Source organism: Hemicordylus capensis, chromosome 5 (genome assembly GCF_027244095.1).
Source record: "Hemicordylus capensis ecotype Gifberg chromosome 5, rHemCap1.1.pri, whole genome shotgun sequence".
In the NCBI taxonomy this organism is placed as follows: Eukaryota; Metazoa; Chordata; class Lepidosauria; order Squamata; family Cordylidae; genus Hemicordylus; species Hemicordylus capensis.
Genome location: NC_069661.1, coordinates 140,247,039 through 140,273,315, shown reverse-complemented (window position 1 = coordinate 140,273,315; position 26,277 = coordinate 140,247,039).

Here is a 26,277-nt window from a genome sequence, read left to right as displayed (position 1 = left end):
AGGTTAAATTGTATTCTGATATGAAATCTCAGGAACCATCAATTTGATGTCCTGGGATTTTCCCAGGTCAATGATCAGAGGATGTTATAGACAAAGGAAGTTTGAGAATGAGCTGGGCCTCTGACTTGTGCTCCAAATCTCATTTCAAACTGCAATTTTTCATTGGTCATCTCTAGTTCTGTGAATCATATTTTGATCTGAGAGACTCCTAGGGATATTTGAGGGAGGAAAGAGGTCTGTCAACACTATTGTGGCAAACTGTTGGTATGGAAATTTCCTTTCCTGACTCAGGTCAGTTAATCAATAAACTGGCTGAACTTAGCAGCCCTCTCAGTCACTTAGCTCAGGAATTACTCCTATCAGCAATGAGTCATTTCCACTGCGTGCTCAGAGAAGCTGCCTATGAGTGATTAAAAATCCTTAACTTTCAAAACCCAGAAAGCTGAGAAAAAGATTCTCGTAAACTCAGATGTTTTGGTAGGTTACTGCTGCCACCAGATCTCTCCTACAGGCTACTCTGAATGGGAATTTGAGTGATCAAAGATCCCCATTCACTTTTCCCTCCTTGTTAATATGCAACTGCATAAAACCAATTGTTCTCCCAGGCATCTGCTTGCACGTGGAGTTAATTGTTAATTTGGCCAAGCTCTCATTGATATGTGTTTTGCACCAAAGAAATCCCCCTTATGTCCCTCACTTTCTCCTGCTGGGTTAATAGCCAACCCCTGGAGCCTTGTAAAAAGTAATGAACACAGGGGGAAGACTTTTTATTAAAATTACTACAGACTAGTTCCATCTGAGGCTTTTAGCTTTTTAGATACACTTGAAAATATTTAACTTGGTTATAGGAATGCTTCAATACACTTTGCTGGCTCTAAGGAGGCACACTTTGAAATCTTAATTACTCATTTCCAAAAAAACAGATATTTATGACAATGCAAAGCACACACACAAATAAATATAAATCCCTGATGCGAAGTCTGACTAAACACTCTTTTCCTATGTTAAATTCCTGAAGTCAAAGCCCTGGTTTCCTGCCCTTGAACTCACCAAACTCCTGATGGGAATCAATCCTCCTGCAATCCTTTCTCACAAGGATCTACAGTCATCTTGCTGAAGCAGACTCCATTGCAGCATGTGCTCCATGCTCCCAGCACAGACTTCCGGCTAGTCCACACTCTCTGCCAATACTTCCTTTCTTGTTCCCAGTATTCCTCCCTGCAACTCTCATGTCCCACCCACCTAGTGGACTGAACTCTGGAGGTCACTAGCCTGTCAGTCAAGACAAGGGTTCACTTCCTATTAACCATATAGAGGGAGGGAAGGCTGGTCACTACAACTATATAAACCATAAGTATAATTCTTCACTGTGTAAGCAAGGAAAGGGTTAATGAACAGCAAATGGATCAGTGCAACACATTTCTCTAGCCCCCCAAAGCATGCTGTGATTTGCAATTAAGGAAAGTGTTTCCATATGGACTGCAGAAAGCAGGTATTTATGCCTTCTGTGCAGCTAATATCCCTGCAGCTTTTGTTTTGCTTTGCTGCCACCTGCATGGGCAATAGAGCTAAACAAAGGTGATTAACCCCTAGAGCCACCTAAGCATATGCATACTAGAGTACTGTTAGATTTTGATGATAGGAAAAAGTTGTATCTTTCATTGTGTTGTGCTATGTTATGTGTGAATATGGATACATGCATGTTGGTGGGTGCATGTGACCTGAATGAAGATGTAGACTGTCAGACCTGAATGAGAAGCGGCCGTGAAAAAATATAAAAGTGTTGATTATTAGTTCTTAAACTGTGATCTAGTGTGGTTCATAAATTATTACTTTCCGGTGCTTCCTGAGCCTACAAAGTCAATATGACTATGACACATATTTATATACCGCTTTTCAACAAAAGTTCCCAAAGCAGTTTACATAGATATAAATAAATAAATATAATGGCTCCTTGTCCCCAGAGTGCTCACAATCTAAAAAAGAAACATAAGACAGACATCAGCAATGGCCACTGGAGGGATGCTTTGCTGGGGGTGGATAGGGCCAGTTGCTCTCCCCCTGCTAAATAAAAAGAACTACCACTTTAAAAGGGTGCCTCGTTGCTCAGATATCAGATGAAGAGACAGAGGTATCTTTGGTGTTTCCTCCTCAAGCTAAAGAGGCAAGCCACTTTTCAGCCTACCTTTTGAAACTGAAATGGAAAAGTAGTTTTCCTCTTTGCCAATACAGAGAAAGCAGTGGCAAGTTGGAAAAAAGCCACACAAAATAGCTGTGTATAAAGTTGCCTGGACTCCTGAGGTTTAGGGGGCAGAGCCTGGGCAGAACAGCCCAGCAGCGAGAGCAGAGGGAGAGCCCAGCTCTGTGTTGTAGGAGTGTGCACAAAAACAGTTTTACTGGTTAGGCTCGAATCCAAGCTGGATTCAAGCCAATATGGCCCGGTTCAGTTTTGCTCCCAATCGAACCAGACCTGTTTCGAGTTCAAACCAAGCTGGTTTGACTGCCTCAGAGCTCTACTGATAAAGGGGAATCTGGTGAGGATTTCCCTTTACTAGTAAAGGGGCAGGGGGCTGTCCTGAGGGTAGAGGGGACAGAAGGGAAGTAAATAGCTACTTACAAGTGCTGCTGGCAGTGGATGCGGCGTCGGCAGCTGGGGGGGTGGTGTCAGCTCTCCCCCACCCACACCGGCCTCCCACAAAGGAAGCAGTGTTGGCAGTGGCCCAGTTTGGGCCTTTCTTGGCCTGGTTCAGGCCTCTGCACATGTGTGGAGACATTTTAGTGACTTTAGCGCATCTGCAGACGCCATTTGCATGACCACTGACCCAGAATAAATGAAAAAGATCATTAAAAATCACCCAATTCCCAATTGTTTCATGGGTTGGGTGGTAGTTAGCACACATCATGCCCTACCACACAACCTGCTTTGATGTCCCATGGAAAGTTATGGGCTGGTTTGAGTCCCTCATTATTCCCTATGGGCGAAACAGCACACTGCCACACAAGCAAAAAGGGAATTTCCCATCATGGAACACAACACACAAGACACAGTCCAAACAGGAACCACTGACCTGGACTCTGCCAGCCGCAATGCCAGGTGCCCATGCAGCATCATTGGCATAAGTTGCTATCTCACACACAAAGACACAAACAGTTATGACTCCATTGCAACAGCAACTTTTCCAAGCATAGGCATATGCTAAACTCAACTAGAACTACCTCTTCATTCTAAGCCACATATTTTTGACTGAGTACACCTGACCTTGCAATGCAGAATGCAGATTGCAGACCACCAGAGAACAACTTCTAGTTTAGCCACATTTTACGTGTAGTGCAGGTTGCAATGCAATGCACAGTGGACAAGTACACATTTTTTTAAAAATGTAAAATACCTCTAGCCCCTTCGGGGGGCTTCTTGTGGGCCATGGAAGGGGGGGAGGTTCCCCCTACCCTGTCGGCCTCTTAAATCACCGCTGCGGAAAATGCTTGGTTTTGGCCCGTTCAGGCCTCTGTAAGTGTCCATTTTGGCTACCACCATGCATGCATAAATGGCCTCTGCGAGGCCTGGCATGGCCCAGGGCCTTGCAGAGGTCATTTGCACTTGCGCAGCAGCCATTTTTTTCAAAATTTTCAAAAATGGGCCAAAACCAAGCATTTTCCCGGGCCACAGCAGTGATTTAAGCGGCTGACGTGGGGAGGGGGGACCTTTGCCCCCCCCCCGGCCTACAGAAAAACCCCTGAAGGGGCTAGAGGTATTTTACATTTATTTTTTAAAAAACATTTAGAAAATTTACAAAAACAAAAACCCACACACACCGGACCGGGGGGGGGGGGTTGATGGGGGCCGGAGTCAAACCGAACTGTGCCAGCCAGTTCCGTGAACACCCCTACCAGACAGTCATCTTGCAACAGTCCAATCTCACACACAGAAATCTCACACACAGAAATCTCACACACAGAGAGCTGCCACTGTTCCTTTCTCACCATCTCACCTCACAAACCAAACCAACCACCACAACTCAAGTAAGGCAGGCACCCAAAGTTCTGCCTTTTTCCATCTGAGATCCAGCAAAACCAGATAGTCAGCAGTAGGACTGCATACATATTATAAGCAGTGCTAAGAAAAGAAAACCACATAATTGGTGTTAGGAAACACCAATTTGCAGAGATAATAAGGCTAACAACACAAGCAGCCCAACTGGGGTTTGGCTACTTGTGTGGGGGTGGTTGGCACCCTTTGCACTAGACCACCACTCACTCTGGGCCACCCCAGCACCCCACAAGTGGCTTTAAGGTTTTTCTCCATAGGGAAGAATAGAGGTTTCAGCAGCCCCATGACTGCACTTGGGGTGTGCTGGGGTGGCCCAGAGAGAGGGTGCCAACCACCCACATGGGTAGCTAACCCATGGGGTACTGGGTTTTGTTGTTTCCAAAGTGTTCTGAGTGTAGATTCTTTGGTAGCATATAAGATTTTCAATGACAAACCATGAATCCATTCTCATTTGCTAACCTTAAAGACACATAAACTTCAAAAGTCACTTAAAAATCAGCCCTTTGCCCAATTCCTTTCAAATAATTCTGATAGCTTCTTTGTCCCACCCCCCGGGCACTACCACCCACCACACTCTGCTCTAGGCCACCCCTTTCCCCCCGATGTGAAGCTATACATTTGCTGCAATCCTCATTATTCCCTATGAGGAATTCAAAAATACTTTAAAAATTCACCAATAATCAGAGGAGTGTCCGATTGCCTTGGAGCTTTGTGGGTGGTAGGCACCCCAGGGTGTCTACCACCCATCCCACTTTTGTGCCCCTAGGTGCTCCACAATTGAGGATATGGGCTGGTTCATGTCCCATTATACCCTATGAGAAAAATAATTAAAAGTATTTCAAATATTCATAAACAATCATAGGGATGTCCGATTGCTTTGGGGTTTGCATGGTTGTTGGCACCCATGGGTGCTCCACAATAGGGAATAATGGGCTTATTCAAGTTTTGTTTAACCCTATGAGAAAAAAATAAAAATGAAATTCAAAAATTCATAAAAAATTGTACGAGTGTCCAATTGCTTTGGGATTTGGGTGGCAGGTACCCCTGGGTGCCAGCTACCACCCTACCCATTTTTGGATATCTGAACCAGTTCAAACTGGTTCAAAATGGTTCAAATTCAAACCAAACCAGGTGGAGGTTCGAGCAAAACCAAAAGCGAACCACCTCCTCCTGGTTCAAACCTGGTTCGAATTCAAACTGAACCGAGCAAACTGGTTTTGTGCACATCCCTAGATGGAAGTATGGCTGGCAATAATTTAGCTTGAAGTCCTAATGAGAAAGTGATTGGTTTGGCTAAGGTGCTTGAACAGAGCTTGGCTTAAGGCTTGCTGTGGAAAGTGCTTGGAAGTAGGGAGGCTGGAAAGATAGTGGAAGGCAAGGAGACTTGGAAGGGCAAGAGGTTATTTTTATTGTTAAATTTATGTAATGTTAAATTTCTATTCCACCTTTCATTAAAACAATCTCAAGGTGGTTCACACAAAATTTAAATCAAGACTACAAAAATTATGCAATTAAAATATCAGCTAGAATATAAAAATACAGATCTGATTAAAAGATTAAAAAACAAGCACAATATAACCATACAAGATACAAAGCAGCAGCAATAGGAACAATCATATCAAAGCCTGGGCGAAAAGCCAAGATTCTTCACACTTCCTAAAAACTGTGATGGAGCCTGAGGAATGGATGGCCACTGGAAAAACATTCCAGAGTCTGGGGCAACAACTGAGAAGGCTGCATCCCAGGTGCATGACTGCTAAGGCTCACGGAGTGGTTCAAATGTTGGACTAGGACTGGGAAGACCCGAGTTCAAATCCCCATTCAAACATGAAACTCACTGGGTGACTCTGGGCCAGTCATGTATCTCTCAGCCTAACCAACCTCACAGGGTTGTGAGAATAAAAATAACCATGTACATAACACCTCAGAGGAAGAGCGGAATATAAATATAAATAATAAATAAATAAATTGTTGGTACCTGGAGCAGAGCCCCCGAGATGACCTCGTCAAGCGGGGAGCAACATTTGAGAATAGGCAGTCCCTCAGGTATCCAAGGCCTAAACTGTTAAGGGGTTTAAAGGTCACAAGCAGCACCTTGAAATGGATCTGGAAACAAATTGGCAGCCAGTGCAGCTCTTTCAAAATGGGTGTGCTGTTATACAGATAAAAGGAGCTGCCCACTGCTGCATTTTGCACTAGCTGCAGTTTTCAAAACCTGCGGGGAAAAACCCTGCAAAACCTGCAGTTTCAAGGGCAACCCTACATAAAGTATGTTACTAGCCGTGACGTGACTAAGGCATGGGTAATTGCGGCCAGATCTGCCTTCTTGAGAAAGGGACATAGCTGATGCACAGCTGGCCACTGTCTCCACCTGAGCTTCCAAAAGCAGAGCCAGGTCCAGCAATACCCACAAGCTGTGTACTTGCTCTTTCAAAAGGAGTACAACCCCATCCAGAACCAGTAGAATCTTCTCAACCCAACTGGCTCTCCTACTGACCAACATTACCACTGAGGTGGGTCTCACGATCAGTGAGACCCACTTTTGCCGCTTTTGTGGGGAGAGCAGGCTAAGCCCGCTCTCCCCGCAGACGATCCCAGCTGGAGCCCTGGGTGGCCGGATCAGCTGCCCACACAAATGCTGGCTCTGTGATGGAGCCAGTGGGGACTGGGGAGCTCGGTTGCCGCGCAGCCCCCAGAGGCTCCAGTATGCCCTGCACAAGCGTGCAGGGCATACTGGGGAAACCCCTGGAGCCAGGAGATGGCTTTTTGCCTCCCCTTCGGGGGTCTCCTCGCGAGTAGCCATGGTGCAGAGTTGCACCACGGCTACTCACAATTGGAAAGCCCGGGTTTGCGGAGTGCTCGCTCAGCAAACCTGGGCTAAGGGGAGGGCTAAAAAAAAGAGGGCTAGTCACTTGTAAGCCACCGGGCTCGCCTGCGAGTCTGGTGGTTTACACGATCAGCCAAAACTGGGCTAGGTTCTCCTAGACCGATTTTGGCTGATCATGAGAATAGCCCCTCTGTCTTGTCTGGATTCATTCTCAGTTTATTAGCCCACATTCAACCCATCACAGCCTCCAACCCCTGATTCATGTCATCCACTGCCTCCATAGGATCAGGTGACAAGGAGAGATAGAGTCAAGTTTTGTCTGCCTATTGCTGTCCCCGGATGACCTCTCTCAGCAGTTTTATGTAGATGTTAAAGAGCATGTGGGATAAAATCAAACACTGCAGGACCGCACAGGCCAATGGCCACGGATCTGAGTGTAGGGATGTGCAGACAGGTCTGATGGTCCGATATCAAACCAAACCCACCCTGGTTTGGTTTCTTATCGGACCAACACCCTGTACTCACCCATTCTGGGGAGCTTCTCCAAGGGCATGGTGGGGGTCTCTTGAGGTTCCCCCTCCCCCCACTGGCCTCCATTTTGCTCCAGATTGCCTGGTTTGGGTGGTCTTCAGCCCATTCTAGACCTCACCCCCATCATTGTGGCCATTTTGGAGCCTGCCACGCATGCCCAATGGGCTTCTAAGGCCTCTAATTTCTCTAATGGAGAAATCCATTTATATAAAACCATGTGTTTATGCTGTTTGAGCCATGATCTCATGCATATTGATTCAGGATAACCAGACAATAGAAAAATGATTCATCATATTGAGTCATTAGTCTATGGCATATGAACCAATCTTATGGAGTGCACCTAGAATGTCTTTGTGAACATCAATCTTTTCATATTCTAGGCACCTAAAGTGAAACTAGTTGTCATAACATTTCTAGTCACATCAGTATTAATATTATAATAGGCAGTTTATATATGATGAGTTGATATTATACACTAGGATTCTGAAAGTGACCTGCTAATGTCACTTAGCATGATAAAGCTAAAATGGTAACAATAGGAGGATTGAACGAATCAATCTTTGAAGCTATTCAGTCGAGCAGAAAATGGGGTTACCCCCTGAAAGCAGATAGAACCCATTTTTACCTCATAGCAAGCAGACGGGCACATGCTGCAGACCCAGCACGGAGTGTGAGCGGCTGCCACTGTCAGCAGAGGAAAAGCCAACATGAACACACACAAACCCCAACACACACCCCAGATCCAGGAGGGACACAGCAGATGCCCTCTGGAGCTGTTGCCAGATGCCGGTGAGAGCAGCTGCCAGATGCTCCACAACCAGCCCAGGCACTAAGCTGGTGGCAAGGGCGATGAGATGTGTCTCCTACCACCCCTGTCCAGTTGTCCCCTTGATCACAGTGGATGGGTAGACAAGCAGGCAATGGGGAGTGTGCACCTGCCCTCCTTACCACATGTGCCACCACCCCCTTCACTCTTGCTGTGGAAGCCCCTCTCGCCCCGTCCCACTGTACAACAGCATGGTTTGGGAAGTCAGAAGGGGGAACCTGCCCCGCCCCCTCACCCTCCCCACAGCTGTGGCCTCTGTGCCCCCCATCCCCCTGTATAGTGTGTGTAGACGGTAAGAACCCCCTTGCCCCCCCTGCCACTGTAGCCAAGTTGCGACTCTGCCTCCCCATCAATCTGCCACTGCCACTCCCTGGAAGCCTCCCAAATAACAGGGAAGTCAATCTGCAACCCATTTTGGTCCTCTGCACGTGCACAGAGGCCACTCACGTTACCAGGCGAGTGGGTGTGGGAGCTGCTCTGCCTGCCGCTGAGCCCCCTGCGGCCACTGCAAGTCCCCCACCGCCACTGCCATTGCCACCATGAGGCCAAAACACTTTGCAAGTATCCCAGTCACCATGTGCGCACCGCTCCCCCCCCCCCCCCCCGGCCGGGGCAGTGGCGGGCAGAGTGGGAGCGGCTGCTGGGCTGACTATCCGTCTCCGTGACCCTTGCGTGGACAATCTGTGGATTACAGTGTTTCAGAGCATGTGCAGACAGCAGTGCCTGAAGCCAAACATCTGCATGGCTGCTGCCTTGAGCTCCTACGCCTTTTGTGCCTAAATATCACCCACAGGCAAGGAACATTCTTTGCTGTGTGCACTGGCCCTGCTACCTCTGGGAGGGGAGCGCCGGTGGGTCCCCGCTAATTGAAGCCATTCTCCCCATGGCAGCTGCTCTCTCCTTTGATCCTGCTGGGCCTGCTGCAGGCTTTCTTCTTACCATATAGTAGACATGCATGCACTCCCCCCCCCCCCCCGGCACCAGGACAGGAAGGGGAGAGCAGCAGCCCCTTCACCTGTGCAGTTTAGGAACCGGCGGAGCCCAGAGCGGTGTACTACACACTCAAGTTCCCAGCAAGTCTCATGGCTGAATGGGGATTTGAACTCGGGTCTCCCCAGTCCTAGTCCAGCACCCTAACCACTACAACATGCTGCAGGCAAGGGCAGCTGCAGACAAGGGCAGGGACACTCCTGCTCTTGTCCAGTGACTTGCAGGGGATAGGGGACAGGGAGAAGCACAAAAATCCCCATTCAGCCATGATACTTGCTAGGTGACTCTGGGCCAGTCACTTCACTCTCAGCCTGACCTACTTCACAGGGTTGTTGTGAGGAGGTACTTGAGTATGTAGTGCACTGCTCTGGGCTCCTTGGAGGAAGAGCAGGATATTCTATATTATTAATTCTCAAGATGGGCCATGCGCCCTGCGGGGCGGCTGGAAAGCAGTTTGACAGTTGGATCGGGGCACCATGAAGCAGCAGGGAGCTCGGAGGCTGGGGGCGGCTTTGGGAGCTGGACAGTTGGCTCTGGGGGCTGCGGGCGGCAGATGGTTGGCTGAGCTGCTCCATGAAGCGGCAGGGAGCAGGGAGCTCGGAGGCTGTCAGGCGAGCAGGCGACAGTCCCTGGCAGTGGCAGGGAGAAGCAAGGACTGCAAGAAAGAGATAGAAAGACGGCGGACAGAGAGCGTGAGGGAGAGAGTTGTGGGGTGGAGATAGCAGGCGAGAGAGTTGCGGGGGGCAGTGAGAGAGCGAGAGAGAGTTGCGGGGGCGGTGAGAGTGAGAGAGTTGTGGGGGTGGCGAGAGAGCGAGAGAGTTGCAGGCAACGAGAGAGAACAAGAGAGTTGCAGGGGCGGCGAGAGAGAGAGAGAGTTGCAAGGTGGCAAGAGTGAGCGAGAGAGTTGTGGGGGGTGGCGAGAGAGAGCGAGAGAGTTGCGGGGGGCGGTGAGAGAGAGCTGGGCACTGGGTGAACCTCTTTTGACAGAGCCCTGTTTGAGAGCCTGCCGAGGTTCCACACAGTAGTGCTAACCCCGCCTTCAGACCTCAAGCCCTGTTTTTGCTGGTCCTGAGAATAGCTTCTTTATATTACTATTACTTCTGAAGGAAAGAGGTGCTATTTTTGCCTTTGTATCGTCTGACTTGGTTGCTTATCTCTTCATAACCTTTGGCCCTCAACCCAACAGAACACATACCGAACAGCCTGGGATACACACATTCAAGCATTTATTTATTTTTTTAAAACCCTATCTTTATTATTTATTTTTCTATGTAAACCACTTTGAAGATTTTTGTTGAAAAGCAGTATATAAATAGTAGTAGTATTTTAAAAAAATCTGAAAAATGCCAATCAGATTTTTGGGTGGGGCTTAAATCCTAGTTCCCTCCCACTTTGACAGCTTAACAGCATTGTAACAGAGGTCTGTCTGTGCATAGTCTATTGGATTGTGTTGAAGAACCATACATTTAACACCTATTTTCATGTGTAATTCCCCAGAGAACCCAGGATATACGTTGTGTAGAGGTCAGCTTCCATGTGCAGGACGTTAGCAAAATTGGGGCAATGCTTTAGTTTTTGAATAACCCTGTTTGGACTTCCATTTTTAGAAATCTTTATGTAGGTATGGGAAGGCACCATACCTCAGTAGTAAAACACATTCTTTGAATGCAGGTGATCTCAAGTTCAATCCCCAACATCTCCAGCTTAAAAGGGCCTCAGTAGGATTGGGAAATATCTCCATCTGAAGTCTTGAAGTTATGCTGCCAGATAGTGACAAATTTCTTTGCTTCTGTGATAATTCCCTGACATAAATCATGCCTCCCATCTGCTATTAGCCATGCAGGGGAAAACCTATGAGCATAATATGATTAATGTCCCTCTACATTGCAGGTCCAATGCTAATTCAGCTCCCCATGAATGCTTTTTGAAATGGAAAAAGTTGTCAGGTTTCTGTTATGGAATTCCATGTCACCTCTAGTTTGGCCCATTTTTGCAGGTTTTGCATGGAGTGTTATTTCCTCTGAATTCATCTGCATGTGGTACTTATTGTGCGGAGGTACTTATAGTGTGGGTTCAGAACTCTAGAGACGATTTTAATCTACCTATTCTTGATGGGGTCACACTTCTCCAAAAGTAACAAGTTCACAGTCTGGGAGTACTTCTGGATTCACACCTCTCCCTTGTTTCTCAGGCTGAGGCGGTGGCCAGGGGTGCTTTCTATCAGCTCTGGCTGAAACGCCAGCTGTGCCCGTTTCTTGAGATCAATGACCTCAAAATAGTGGTACATCTGTTGGTAACCTCCAGACTTCACTTCTGTAATTTGCTCTACATGGGTCTGCCTTTGTATGTAGTCCGGAAACTTCAGTTGGTTCAGAATGCAGCAGCCAGGTTGGTCTCTGAGTCATCTTGGAGAGACCACGTTACTCCTTTACCGATGGAGCTACACTGGCTGCCAATAGGTTTCCGGACAAAATACAAAGTGCTAGTTACAAAGCCCTAAATGGCTTAGGCCCTGGGTATTTAAGAGAGCGTCTTCTTCACTACAAGCCCCACCGCTCATTGAGGTCATCTGAGAAGGTTCATCTCCAGTTCCCGCCAACTCATTTGGTGGCTACACGGAGACGGGCCTTCTCAGTCGCTGCCCCGAGATTGTGGAATGCGCTCCCTGCTGAGATATGATTCTCCCCATCTCTGGCAATTTTTAAAAAACACCTGAAAACCCATCTTTTCACCCAAGCTTTCTCAGCTTCCTAATTTTTTTAGGTTTTAATCTCTGGTTTATTTTTAAATTGTTAAATTGTTTTAAGTTTTTGTAAATGTTTTTAACTTGTTCTATGCTGTTGTTAACAGCCCAGAGACAAAAGTTTGGGGCGGTGTAAAAATTTGATAAATATAAATAAATAAATAAATAAATGTGGTAAGACTTGAGGCCCATCCACATGTAATGTTCAACACTTGTACAATGAGTGCACACAGGTACAGTTCTGTACCCAGGTATAGTCATTTACATGTTATGCTGAACACAGGTAGTGTTTTTGGATATCTTCCAGTCTGTACTATGCATTTGAAGGGCCTGTACCCGGATTCACTGTTAAAATGAACACAGGTTCACACAAACACATATATGAGTGTATAGACATCTGTACACTCGTACAGCATAATGTCTGAATCAGGCTTTGGTATTTACTGAATACGGGTGTAGTCGTGTATCCATTACATTTCTCTCATGTGGTAAATATCAGATACATCATGCGTCTCACCAAAGGCTCATTTCAATGAAGTGCCTACCATCCAAAATGGACATGGTAGAGTCACCTTCTGCTGACCTTAAGACATCAAAAAGAAATAAATTAATGAGATATTAGGTCGAAATCCATGGTCTGAATCAGGAATCTCATGGTCTGAGGCTGGAATGTAATTAGTGAGCTATCTAGCACTGTTTGTTTGCTCAAGACCTAGAATCCTTTCAAGCATGGGCCTCTATAATTGGCAAGTAATATGAAGCCTCTGAGTTGACTGGGGCTGGGAGAATAAAATCATGGCCATCTGTTCCCACATGTTCAGGTCAGTAGTAGATAGCCTTGCTATGTCCCCAGGAATTTTGGGCAGCCCCTGGATTTTGGCTCATCCACCTGGCTGCAAAATTCCACCCGGATTATATGGATTTCGAATGCACCACCCAGTTTGCCCAAATTCTACTCTGGATCTGAAACACATGAGAGGGCAGAGAAAGAGGGGAAAGGAAGGCTCTGTGGCTTTGCTCTGCTGTGGGGAGTGAGGCAAGGGAAAGCCGGAACCACCATAAAGAGTGTCCAAGAGCAGAGCAGGTAGTGGGGAAAGTGCCTGAGCATTTCCCTTCCCTGCCATGAGTTTTTTCCAGGACCTCCATGGCAGGATGTTTCTCTTGCAGCTACTCCTGGAGGAAGCATCTTATGTCCACATTGAGGCTGGCCCCAGAAAGTTTGTTTGGAGGCTTAATTCCAGGAGGAAAGAATGAAGGAGAGAGGGTGAGAAGAAGGAAAGCATGGCAGGAGTTTCCTGCTCTTGAGGTTTCTCCCTTTGGGTCCCTGAGAGTTGAACCTGGAACAAGATTGTAGTAAAAGAGAGTTCAACAAAAGGGAAGTGGGGAATTAAAACCTAAACCCATAATGTAAAGAGGGTAGGATCATGGCCAGTTCAGGGGGTGGGGGACTCTTGGCAACATCACTTTGGTGCCCAGTGAGCCCATTTTTTCATGCTAAGAAGAGAGGGTGGGGAGGTCCTCTAAATAAAGAAAAACAGCACTTTTAAAAGGTGCTTCTTCACTCAGCTAGCATGGGTGAAATGCATTGTAGTTGTGGTTTTGTATCACACAACTATGATTACTTAGGAATGCATCACATTTATTTCAGTGGGATTTACTCTCAAGTTTATTTAACATTGTGACCATAACGTGATGGTATTTGTCTAGGCAGCGTTTTCCTCTACAACAGGCTTTGTTCTGCTCAAAGTAGCTTTTTCAGCAATCATTGGTTTGTTTTATTGTTCTAAACTGCTTATTAAAAATTGAAATAAATGAAAATTAGTTGCCATATAATTTGCATAATATGCAAATTAGGCCGCCTGGATTTGGGAAGCTTGAATATGGCAACCTTAGTAGTAGAGTTCTTGCTGTTCTTCAGGTTCCAGCTTCTCCATCCAGTCTTAAATCCTGAAATGACCAACCAGCAACTGACATTAGGTTTAAGTTTAATTCTTAAAGTGATTTCTCTCATGCTATCCAACATTAGGTATCTTCACTTAACTGTAGAATCTGTTCTTATAACATATGCAGGTGTAGTATTAATGTGTCCTAATGGCTTAAAAGGGGCACTCTTTGCTACTTCAGTGCACAATATAGATGTATGGATAGAAAGCTGAGAGTCATCTATGTCATCTCCCTGATTAAAAAAAATTTAAAAGTTTCTTGGTATGTTTTTTAAAATTATTATTACATTTATAGGTGCATGAATTTGGCTTCAGTAGTCACCATGATGATGGGTGGTGGGGGGAGTAGATGCAATCTACTATTAGGAAATATAGCTATGGATATATTTCCAATGTATCCTTATATATTTTTTTTCTTTATTCATGCAGTTTTTGATGAGTGGAGCATAGTGAAAAACAAATGATGGCCACAAATCCCTAGATTTAATTCATTTATTCCAGAACAACCCAACTGCACAAGATAGGAGTCTAATGCAGAGGCCCTAAATATGGATGTCCCAAAACACAATTCAGTTGTCTGAATTGTGGGCACCTCCCTTTAAAATTGAAGGCTTACACAGCCCCTTTAGAGCAGAGCAGATCTGTACCTGCTCCTCCGGTCACTGCCTTTGCCGCCATCCTGGCACTCTCCCCAGCTATGCCTGCACACCAGTGGGGCATCTCCCAAGTGTCATGCCTGATGCTGGCATTTTTTTTTCCATTTTATTTAAAATATTTTTATACCGTCCAAAATTTACATCTCTGGGCAGTTTGCAAAACTTTCATCTCTGGTCTGCGCTTGCACATCGGCCATTTTCGTAGTCAGCATGGTTGCCCTCCATATGGAAAATTAGATGTCAAAGAGAAAAGGATGCTTCTTCTAGTCTTGCTATAGTTATGAGGGGTAGAGAAAATTAACCACAACAAATGTTCATAATTTTTACAATTTCATTCTTCATCTATGCAAGATTTTCTTTCACTCACCCCTCAGTGTTGAGAGGAATTAAGTCCTGTTGAAATTAATAGGGCTTGAGCTAGCCATGACTAACATCTCATTCATTTCACTACTGCTTAGTAATGACTAACTCAATCGGGATGCTTCTTAGTGAGTCAGCAGAGGCATATCTGCAAGGAAGAATCACATGCAATCTGAAAAGCAAAGATGGAAACCCTCCCCTCTGCACGAGCATGCACATATGCACTCACACACATGTCATTCCTACCTACCAAGTCCTGTAGATAATGCTGCATTGATCTGAATTATGTTTTAGAACTTCTAAACTCTTGTTGGTAAAGGCTAGCTAAAAAACCTTAATATGGCATGGGTCAATCATAGCTCCATTAATTTGAGCGACCAATGAACTCTAATTGTTCTAGGGCATAAACTCAATTTTAAGTATTTTTCCTCTGATGACAAACTGCTAAAATCTTAAAACTGGGATTATGAGTAAAATCAAGAAGTAAAAGAAGGCTGACTATTCAACTCAGGAAGTATTTGCCAGGTATTGTATGTAATCCTTCAATACATATGATTCATCTCCTATTTTTAAATAGTTATCTCTTAGACACATGACATTTTGGGTAATAATATGCTTATGCAACATCTATGCAAGAGATGTGGCAATGCAAAACAGAGAATAAGAACAGTGAATAATTTCCCTCCCTGGTAGCCTTTTAACAATAGCATTAAGTGTTCACTAGGACTGCAAAAATGAACTAAGAGGAAAGCTGTCAAACATTTCAGAACAGCATTTTGGGAAACCTCTTAGGGAACTTTTTGAACTCGTTCTTTAGTAGTAGTTGTTGTTGTGTTGGAGGTCCTAGTTGGTCTTACTAGATCTTTAACCCTTTTTTATGGCTTTGCAGAAAGCATAGAGCTCCAAGCAACTTGTGGTCTGCCTCGTTCCATTAGCCACCCAATCAGCCCAGCTTAATTTTTAGAACTTTCCTCTGGGAGGAGGAAGGGGGCAGGAAGTGGAGGACAGCAGTAGGAGCAACACCCAAGTGAGACCTTGGGCTGAAGAAAGGCAAGGCTGCTGCAAAACAGCATCCCCACTGCGAACCAGCTTACTTGGAGGCCAACAGTACAGCTAATCCTGAAAGCCCTCCTAGAAACTACAAGTTTACCAACAGGACCCATTGGAACTACAACTTTATCAGCAAAATGATGACTCAACTGATGGGCTACATTGATATTAAAGGGCCAGAATGTGGTTTTTCGGGCAAGGGTTGAGGTTTTCAGGCCCAGACCTTGAGCAACAGCCAGAACACAGATGGGGAGGAGCGAGTCAAATCTCTCTCATGAATACTGATTACTAAGGTGCAAGACCCAAGCCCTGACAGCAAGGATGAATCAGGCACAGGAACCCAGATCCCTAGATGTGATCCCTCCTGAGCTTGAATCACCCAAGGAGTTGACTCTCATTCTTCAGTGTTCACTTGCTGATGCAGGGAATGATCAGGAAGGAGGGAGTTAAGAAGTTGTGACTGCGGGCTGCCACTTTAAGGATGCAGCCCTGCTGAATTAGGCCTAAGGCCCATCTAGTGCAGCATCCTGTTTCATACAGTGGCCCAACAGATGCCTCTGGGAAGTCCACAGGCAAGAGCTGACGTTCCTTTGTTCCTATGAAGACATGCCCTCTCTCCTGCTGTTACTCTGCAACTGTATTCTGCAACTGGTATTTAGAGGCATCTTGCCTCTGAGGCGGGAAATGGCCTATTGCCCTCAGACTAGTAGCCATTGATATACTTGTCCTCCATGAATTTGTCTAAACCCCTTTTAAAGTCATCCATGCTGTTGACTATCACCACATCTTGTGGCAGAGAATTCCATAGGTTAATTATGTGTTGTGTGAAAAACCTCTTCCTTTGGTTGTTTCTAAATTTCTTGGTAAGCAGTTTCATGGGATGACCCCTGGTTCTAGTGTTATGCAAGAGGGAGGGGAAAAAAATCTCTCTATTAACTTTCTCCACACCATGCATTATTTTATAGAACTCTTTCATGTCTCCCCTCAGTCATCCTTGTTTGTTTGTTTTATATGCCACCTGACTCCAAAGGCTCTAGGCAGTTCACAAACCATAAATACAATAAAATGCAATGCAATACAACAAACTATTTTGTTCTAGACTTACCTTTGTAGAAGCCATGCTCATACCTTTGTAGAAGCCATTCTCCTTCGGCAGGGCCTGGTCTTCTATAAGCTTAACAGTTTTACCCCTGAGAATGTTTTCCATCAATTTTCCTGAAACAGATGTTAAGCTAAACGGCCTGTAATTTCCTGGATCCCCCCTGGATCCCTTTTTTTAAAAATTGGTGTCTACTTTCCAGACCTCCGATGCAATGCCTGAGTGAAGGGATGAGTTATATATTTTTGCAAAGAGGTCGACAATTTCACATTTGAGTTCATTAAGGATTCTTGGGTGGATGCCATCTGGCCCTGGTGATTTGTTAATTTTTATTTTTTCAAGAGAGTTTAGAATTTCATTCCTCGTCATCTCTATCTGACTCAGTTATCTATCCTCTGTCCTTGAGAAGCTCAGTTCAGGCACAGGTATACACTCAGTATCCTGCAACAATCCCTTTCACTCCACTTTCTGTAGCAATAGAGTGGAGCCCTGGAAGTGTAGACTAGGATCAGGAGACTTAAAACTGAAGCTCCATATTATCCTTCTAATCTGGGATAGCTTCACCATTTTTGTCCCTTCCCAGGGAATCTCAACAGCCCAAGAAACAGCCATGTTGTGCCTGCAACAGGTGTTTCACTTGCATGGCTTCCCACATCATCTCAGTCTAAGGGCCCTAGTTCATGCCCAGATTTTCCCATTAACCTTTTGGTCTTTTGGATGTTGAGGCTCAAGGGCAACACAACCTGCCCAAGGGCAACACACTGAGCCGGGTCTCACAATCAGTGAGACCTAGTTTCTGCAGCAGAGCAGGGAGAGCGGACTAAGCCGGCAGGGGCTGGGGAGCTTGCGGACTGTGCAGCCCCCGGAAGCTCCAGAATGCCCTGCACGAGTGCGCAGGGTATACTGGGGAGACCCCAGGAGCCAGGAGGTGGCTTTTTGCCTCCCCTCCGGGGGGTCTACTCATGAGTAGCCATGCCACGGAGCCGCACCATGGCTAGTCACGATCGGGAAGCCCAGGTTTGCAGACCACTTGCTCCGCAAACCCGGGCTTAGAGGAGGGCTACAAAAGTGGGCTAGCCGCTTGTAAGCCACCGGGCTCGTATTTCAGCATCCGTGGGGAGGAACAAAATGCTGTCTCACCCCTCTATGCCTTCAGCAATTAAAGGGGGGGCAGGTTGAGGAGGCATCCTCTTCTTCTCATTGTGGCCACCTTTCAAGGCTTGGAAGAGGGCTGGGATGACAAGAAGAAGCTGCTAACCAGGATGCCTCTATAATGAGGCATAGCAGTGTGCCCGAACCGGTCCGGCGGCCATTCCAAAGAATGGCCGAACTGCCGGACCGGTCCGGCCCTGCCTGGTTCGGGTCCGGGTGGGGGGTATGCCTTTAAGGGCGGGAGGGCTTGCTTAGCCCTCCCATCTCCTTGCCCCCGCCAGCGCCCGTATTGAACAGTATAGGGGTGCTGGAAACCCCACCCCCCGCCGCCGCGGCGGCGAAATAACCCCCAAAGTCAGCCAGCCAGCCAGCCCTCCCTCCCTCCCAGCTAGCTGCCCTCCCACCCACCCACCCACCCGCTCGCTCGCTCACCCGCTCGCACACTGGATAAAAAACGAGAGGAGCTCCGGCACAGAGCTCCTCTCGTTCGGAAGGCCTCCTGAAGAATGGCGGCTTGCGTGCGCGCGCATGCGCGCGCTGCAAAGCACGCCGTTCTCCGGAGGCCCGGTCTACCCGGCGGGAAAGGGCCGGGTAGACCGGGCCTCCGATCGCTGAGTAGACCGGGCCTCCGATCGCCGGAGGCCCGGTCTACCCAGCGATCGGAGGCCCGGTCTACCCGGCCCGTTCCCGCCGGGTAGACCGGGCCTCCGATCGCTGGGTAGACCGGGCCTCCGGCGATCGGAGGCCCGGTCTACTAAGCGATCGGAGGCCCGGTCTACCCGGCCCTTTCCCGCCGGGTAGACCGGGCCTCCGGAGAACGGCGTGCTTTGCGGTGCGCGCATGCACGCGCGCGCAAGCCGCCATTCTGCAGGAGGCCTTCCGAACGAGAGGAGCTCTGTGCTGGAGCTCCTCTCGTTTTTTATCCAGTGTGCGAGCGGGTGAGCGAGCGAGCGGGTGGGTGGGTGGGTGGGAGGGCAGCTAGCTGGGAGGGAGGGCTGGCTGGCTGGCTGGCTGGCTCTGGGGGTTATTTCGCCGCTGCGGCGGCGGCGGCGGGGGCGGCGGCTGGTTTCCAGCGGGGGCAAGGAGGCGGGAGGGCTAAGCAAGCCCTCCCCGCCCTAGAAACAAGGCCCCCCTTCGGTGCCGGTCCAGACTTCTCCGGACCGTGCACATCACTAATGAGGCAAAATGAGGTGTTCATCTCAAGCAGCAACCCTGGAGGTTACTTTTAGGGCATCGGAATGCGTCCCTTCTGTGGCAAACCTTTTTCAAAGGCTTACAACCTGCAAAACTGAGAATTCAGAATTCTATCCTTCCCCACCATACATACATGATTTTGTGATCCGTACTTATATACTCACATCAAAATATAGTTTTGCAAAATGGATCACAGGGAATTGTTTTAAAAGCTGTCTTTGTTCCCTGCCCATGAAGTGCTTGCTTATCCTTAAATAATAATTTTTTAAAACTCAAAAAGCAAACCCTGCAGTAATTTTATGTATGGTTTGAAATTAGATTGGTGGCAGGTATGTATTTATCTAGATTGATTTCAATTTGGTGGTTTGTCCTTCTTTGACAGACTTTTTAACAAAACAATTCTTATTTGCCTTTTAAAAAAAGAACATCTATTTGCCTACTTATCTTAGAGAGAACTTGAATAATCTTTGTAATCTTGAGATTGCAAAGGTATATACTGTCTTTGGTTTTCAAAGGTATTCAAAGGTATACTATCTCTGAACATGAAGGATTCACATAGTCGTCATGCCTAACAGCTAGTAATAGACCTGCCTTCCTCTATGAATTTGTGCAATCCTCTTTAAAGCCAACTAAACTATGCTAAGTTGATGTGTGTATCCTCTGGATGGACCTGTTAGCAAGGGAATTCTTATGTTTCTTTGTGTTTTGCCAATGAAATGTTGGAGGGTATGGAATATAGGAAGCTGCCTTTTACTGAGTCAGATCATTTGTCTTCCAGCTCAGTATTATCTGTACTCACTGAGTAGCAACAGGTCTCCAGGATTTCAGGCAAGGGCCTTTCCTAGCCCTTTCTGGAGATGCCTGGGATTGAACCAGACAATGGGCTTTTTCACACAACCATATGGGGGTGGGATGGAGGGGAGGCATGCTTATACACCCCATGCTCATAGTTTCAGATGACCCAAACCCCTGTTTGGGTTTACTTACCCAACTCCTACATGATTGGGCTGATGCATCTCTAGGAGGAAGAAAAAACAAAACCTGAACTGGGTTCTCCATTGTTCCATAATGCATTGTGTGAGCAGCAGGGAGCCAGCCCTCAGTCCTGCGACAGCTTTCCTCTCCCTGGCCCTGTTTGCCACACAACTCTATGATAAACATGGCTGCCAGCTGCCCAGGAACAGTTTAAAATGTGGTGGCACAGACGACCCAAATGAAAAGGTAAGGTGTCTCTCCTTTTGTCCTGCCTCACTTTTAACCTGGGTTGCCGATCTGGACTACCCAGGTTTGGAACTGCTGAATGGGAGGACTCTCAGTACTCCAGACAACCACAGATTACTGGGTTAACACCCTTCTAACAAGGAGGAATCTATAGTCATGAGAACAGGCTCATTGGTGTGTGTGTGTGTGTGTGTGTGTGTGTGTGTGTGTGTGGTGGTTTTATTAATGGGGGGTGGATTTTATTTTCTTAAATTTAGAAGTGTTTGCATTTTTAGCTAGAAAAAACTCCTGAGCCTTGGAAATTGTGCTTTGGTGACTTCAGTCTGCAAGCAATAACAAAAGGCTATTCAGCTAGAGAAGCTCAATGATGCAGCAGTGTTGGGGCCAGTAAAGCTTTTCTTGGATTTCACCATTTCAGACTGGGGATTTCACCATCTTCCACCCAAACTCCAATAAAAACAAAAGCAGAAGCTCCCCCACTACACAGAGGAATAAAGGATGGGTTCTCACAGTCACAGGAATTGCAGCTGAATGCTGGTTACCTACATTGGCATGATTGTGCAAACCTACACCACACCGAGAATCTGGGTCTCTGTCCTGTGATGAAAACTAGCAGTGGTTATCCAGGATCCAAAGTAGGATGGCTGATCTTGGGATCCTCCAAACCATCAATCATCATCATCATCATCAAAAATATTTATACCCCATCCCTCCAGTTTCACTACTGGATTGTGAACCCAAGGCTCTCACCTATCCTGGTTACCCACACTTGGCACACCCTTATCTATGCATCCACCATAGACATTCCTGTACAGAGCACACACACGCATACACATGCTCTAATACCCTGACCTTGCTCCATGGCTCCCAAGCTGCGACATTTTCGACCACACTCTGCCTGGCAACATACCACATCATATTCACCTGCAATGTCCACCCACACCTGTTACACCACCCACATTCCCTCCCCTTCAACAGCATGCCATGACCTACAAAATGGATGCATGGGCATACAGCTCCATGTTAACTAGGGGTGTGCTGAACTGGGGGCAGTTCAGTCTGTGATTGAACTGAACCAGGCTCAGTTCGGACAAACCAATTTGGCACAATAAGGGGGCTGGGTGGGGATGGTGAGCGATTAAGTAAGCTACTTACCTGGCTGGCATGGCTGCTGGCGCTGCCACTTGCCACCACTCACCCTCCGGGCGGTCCCAAGCAGCATGCTTCCCCCTCTTTGACCAATGAATAGGGGGATTTGTAAAGGGGAATTTTCATCAGATTCCCCTTTGCAAGTATATCCCCTGAACTGATTCAGCCTGATTTGATGGTTGGCTTAGACTGGACCCGATTCTGCTGGATACAGAACTGGACTGGGCCAGTTCAGTTTGAATCTGCCTTGGATTCAAACCAAACTAGCCAAACTGGTTCCATGCACAACCCTACTGCTATCCCAGGTGGAAAGCAAGGGGTCCTTGAGGGAGATGCCTTCCTTGCACCTCCTATCAACAGCCTAACTCATAATGGTTGGGGAACAGGTCCTCTCACCCATCCTAGCTACAGGTAGTGCCCCCAGAATGACAGCAGGCACCATGTGCTGGGGTCCATGAATCTGCCTAATCCAACCCCAGGTTTCAGGCAGGGTTGTCCGATTGCACAGCCTACCTGTCCGTCCAATCTTTAATGACTCCACTCACAGAATAGACAATACTGGACTAGATAAACCAGTGATCTGGCTCATTACAATACTATGTTGTATGATCATGCTTAGCTTCACTCCCTCTGGCCTCTTTCCTCACTCCTGTGCCCAGAACTGCATGTCATGCTCAAGACTCAGCTCTTTCTCATCCTCTCCCCTCTGGAAACATTTAATAATGCCTCATCATCATCATCAATTTGATTTATATACTGCCCTTTCCAAAGTAGCCCAGGGCAGTTACACTGAAACCAGAAATACATTAACAATTAAAAGCAGGAACCAATTAAAAGCAGATTAAAAGTACAATTTAAACTAAATAATATTAAATACTAGGCTAAAAAAAGATGGGCCTTTAAGACTCTCCTGAAGGCCTCCAGGGAAGACAATCCTCCTCCTGACACAATCATATTGTGAGTTGCTCTATCTCTGCAAGTAGCTACCACTGAAGTGGAGCAGGACAGGAAACTCACAGTGCAATTATGCTATGTCTTGTCTTTTGCACTCTGAAATGTCAGGGAAAGAGAGGAGGGAAGTGCATGGGCTGTTGCTTTCACCAGCAGTGGCTGACCATAACATGCAGCTTGATCATGGTCAAGTCCCGAATCTTTCTAAGAATCTGTTAGCTGAAGTGTGTTAACAGGTATGAGTTGGTGCAAGATTATTTCTTTACTCCAATTTTTGACAACTGAATGCTTGTCAGAGTACCTCTAGTATGGGTGTGTGTGTGTGTGTGTGTGTGTGTGTGTGTGTGTGTGTGTGTGTGTGTGTAGAGAGAACGCAAAATGCCCATGTATGTCCTCCTATTGTTTGAATTCGTGGATTGTGCCATAAGAAAGTGTGCCTTAAGATCAGTTCTGCAACATTTTGGGAAACAGATCTCGCTGTTGATCAGTGAGAGCATTAAACCTGCTGAGGTCTGCCTTCCCTCCCTCTGGTCAGGACATCAAAACATAGATGTTAGACATGGGAACCCAAGTGTCAAGTCCTGAGGGAAGCTTTCCAAGCTCCCACAGCTCTCTGTAGTCACAGCTGGTTGCTCGTAACCTTGTTTCTTCCCTCTCAATGAGCTGGGTCTCACGATCCATGAGACCCGGTTTGAGGCGGTGAGCGGGGAGAGCAAGCTAAGCCCACTCTCCCCGCACACGAGCGGGGAGGGAGCCCTGGGTGGCCGGATAGGCCGCCCACACAATCACTGGCTCCGTGACAGAGCTGGCAGGGGCTGAGGAGCTCGGGGGCCGCGTGGCCCCTGGAAGCCCCAATATGCCCCCAGAGCTGGGAGGTAGCTTTTCGCCTCCCCTCTGGGGGTCTACTCACGAGTAGCCATGGTGCAGAGCCGTGGCGCGGCTACTCGCGATCAGATAGCCCGGGTTTGCGGGTGCTTGCTCTGCAAACCCGGGCTAAGGGGAGGGGTACTTGAGCAGGTTAGCCACTCTAGAACCACTGGGCTCGCAGCCGAGCCCGGTGGTTCTCACGATCAGCAAAAATCGGGCTAGCCTCCACTAGCCAGATTTTTGCTGATCATGGGAATAACCCCAAAATGTCACTCTTCAGTCTTTCTTGTCCTTATTTCACAGCCCACATACCAGGCTGTCATTTTTCTTTACCATAAATGCACTGAATCATCTTGCATGTCGATGTGCAAACTTGCCCACTGGGTTGCTAAAGCTTCCATTCTTGACTGTACAGGTGTTTCATCTGTAAGAATAGTTGAATGAGCCCTCAAATGTCAGGCAATGTAAGCAGATTGAGATTAGAGAGAGAGAGAGAGAGAGAGAGAGAGAGAGAGAGAGGCTTTAGATAGGTTTGCCTATGAGGGAACTACAGCAGGTTTTACTCAGAGGGAGCATTTTGACACTGTTCATGCTTGGATTGCTTAATAGTCTCTTCTGACAGAAGTAAATTGGGTTCCTAGTAAAACATTTGCTCTCCAACTGCATAAAAACTAATGAGTGTGTCAAGCTATGTACATTGCCGGAAGCCACAGTCTGCTCAGAGAATTGCTTTTATTCCGAGTTTTGATATCATCCTGCTGTCGATGGGTTCAGACTAACTGTTGGCAGACTGGGCAGTGACGTCAATGTAGATTTTATTGAAAGGAGACGCAGTACCGACATTTGGCTCTGTGGTCCCTTGTCAATGTGGATAATTTGAAGCTATGTTTGTGCTGAAATTTTCAGATCAAAACATGTTTAATCAACTTGCCCTTCAAACTAATAAGGACTAACAGTTTGGCACAGTGAGAACAGCTGGATTTTTATACTAATTTAACTTGACAGAGCTGGTATAGAGTTGTGTCTTGGGCCCAAACTAGAATGTAACATTAATCGTGTTGTTGGCCCTGTGTGTTTTAAATGTAAATAGCAGCTGAGAGAGCCCCCTATTTGGATTGGAACCATCGCTTGGGGGAGGGGGACTTTGTTCTGCAGCAGTCTCAATCCACATTGGGACCCCTTGCAAATGCTATTTGCCTCAGAAGGGAAGCTCCCACTGGTACCAAAGGGAGCTACCTTTCTGGGTCAAAAAGCAGCTCTGTGCGGGGTGTGTGTGTGTGTGTGTGTGTGTGTGTGTGTGTGTGTGTGTGATTCCTATAAGGACTTCCAAGGGTTAAAGCCCCTTTCCCCATGTCTTTTGATCAGTGCCTCCACAGCTGTTATTTACATTGAAAAACAAAAATAAGCAGGCAAGGCCAATCTATACAATTAACATTTGATCTAGTTTGGGGCCAAAGTCAGAATGTGAGCTATGAGCCCAGAAGTCATTGGTTGAAATCATACCTCATCCATGAATTCAGGTGGTCTTCAGCAAGTTGCTCTTCTCTCAGCCTCACCTCAAAACACCAGCTGTAATATAGGGAGAACAATATTATGCCTACCTAGTGGTTGTAGGGATTTTTAAGACCCACCAAAACTCTTCAAATGCACCACATTAAATCTTATTTTTACCTCTACTAAGTGAGCAAAGAGACACCTTTTAAAGTGGTGATTCTCTATATAGCAGTGGGAGAGCAACTGGCCCTATCCAACCCCAGCACAGCATCCCTCCAGTGGCTGTTGCTGGTATCTGTCTTATGTTTCTTTTTAGACTGTGAGCCCTTTGGGGACAGGAGACCAATCTATTATGCATTATTTATTTTTCCATGTAAACCACTTAGAGAACTTTGGTTGAAGAGCAGTATATAAATATCTGTGGTAGTATCTGTAGTAGTAGTAGTAACTAATTCATATGAATGTGTTGTTCTCCAAATGAGTTAGCTGAATGTTTCATATGTCATTTACGAGACAACCTAGGTTGGAGCACAGGCATCAGCCCCCAGGTACATATGGGAATAATGTATCTTGCATGTGTGAATCCACCACATATGTTTATTTATAGTGCAATTTTTATACTGCCTTTCATAAAGCATCCCAATGTGGTTTACAAAATTTGAAATACAATAACATTCCATTAAAAATAATTTAAAACCTTACAATCAGTTAAACAGTAAAAACCATAAAACACACACACACACACACACACACACACACACACACACACACAAACCCAACCACCATAAAAAAGACAACAGAAGCAAGAGAGGCTGAGAGGCCTGGCAACCCCCAAGGTACAAAAACCTGAACAAATAAAAAGGTCTTTAGTTGTTTTTTTAAAAGCAGCCACAGATGTCAAAGAGTGGACATTCACTGGGAGAGCATTCCAGGTCTTGCATAGCTCTGCCTCTCTGTCTCAGAACATGAGAACATAGGAGGAGTTCTGCTGGATCAAGCCAAGCCCTATCTAGTCCAGCATCCTGTTTCCTACACTGGCCAACCAGATGCTTCTGGGAAGCCCACAAACAGATCATTGCGTGCCCCCTCTCCTGTTGTTGCTCCCATGCACAAGAAGTTGGCCCATCTCCTGCTTGTGGTTTCTGCATGTCCGAATATTTCCTCTTGGTTATTTCA